The following is a 1,275-nucleotide window of genomic DNA, read 5'->3' as shown; positions in this document are numbered from 1 at the left end:
GTTTGCATTCATAGGTCTAACAGGAGAGACCTGGCAGAGAACCATGGGGAGAGGAGGGGGGAAAGAGAGTGGGGGAGAGTGAGGGACACAGATCAAGGGAGACTACTGAATACTGAAAATGAACCATGGACTGAAAGGGGAGGGGGAGGGAGGGGGTGATGGTCATGGTGGGGGGCACTTACGGGGAGAAGCACTGGGTGTTATATGGAAACCAATTTGACAATAAACTATTTAAAAAATAATAATAAAATTTTTTAAATACAAAAAATAAATAAATAAATATTTTTTTAAATTAAAAAAAAAGATAAGACGGTTTTCTTTTTTTCCAAATGCTCTCCCCAGTTGTGTTAGGTTACTTCACTCTTTCCCATCACAACATCTCAGGCAGATCTTGTAGCTTTCTGGTCACTTTTGGCTATTAAAATTCCATGTTTAAACTCCGACCTGTTACCTCTTCCCCCCCAGGTCAGGCTACATCACGAGAATAAGAGTAGCAGACGAGGCTGTTTGTGGGGTACCTCCACTCTCTCCCTCGCATGTGCTGGGGTGGGCAGGATGCAGAAAAAGTATCACCTCTAACTGATGCTCCATGTCTCATGTAGCACATGGTGCACATCCTTCAGGAACCCGGGGAGCGCCCCTGCACTGCAGGGCTCCTGAGGGGAGGCCCAGCCCTAGTCAACCTCTTTCAGACCCCCGTTTTAGCTCCTGCCCCTGACAGTGCTCCCACAGCAGCTTCCTGCTGAGGTCCCACGGCCCAGCAGGCACGGTTTCTGCCTGGGAGACCAGCGAGCTGCTTCGTTTTGCACCATCCTCCCCCTCCAGTTCTCCTTTGCCCTGCTCAGGTAGGCCCAGGGCCCACCACCAGATCCGACTCCCCATCCGAGGAATGGGATGCCGGACTCCCATTCTTGCTGATGCCTCCAACCCCTGAATTCAGATCTCTTCGAGTTGCATCTTCACTTGGCTTAGGAAAAACGAGAGCAAACATGGGACAGGATGGAAAGAGCCTGAGCACTTCCTGCTAGGCTGACCACCTGCGATTCTGAAAATGAACCCCTTCTTCTGAAAATGAAGTCATTTAGCACCTAGAACAATGTGCTTCATGGTATCATTTCCAAGTCAGCTCTTCTCACAAGGCCCTAGAGTGGCTATTAGACCCAATATTGGCAGCTCTCCTTACACTGTGAAAGACATCACTTTCAACCCCCAAAGGGACCCCATTGATAGTTTAAACAGGAAGTCCCTCTCAGCCCCCTCTCCCATAGGTAAGAA

The sequence above is a fragment of the Suricata suricatta genome, chromosome 5 (assembly GCF_006229205.1).
Source record: "Suricata suricatta isolate VVHF042 chromosome 5, meerkat_22Aug2017_6uvM2_HiC, whole genome shotgun sequence".
Taxonomy (NCBI): domain Eukaryota; kingdom Metazoa; phylum Chordata; class Mammalia; order Carnivora; family Herpestidae; genus Suricata; species Suricata suricatta.
This window is presented reverse-complemented; position numbering follows the sequence as displayed.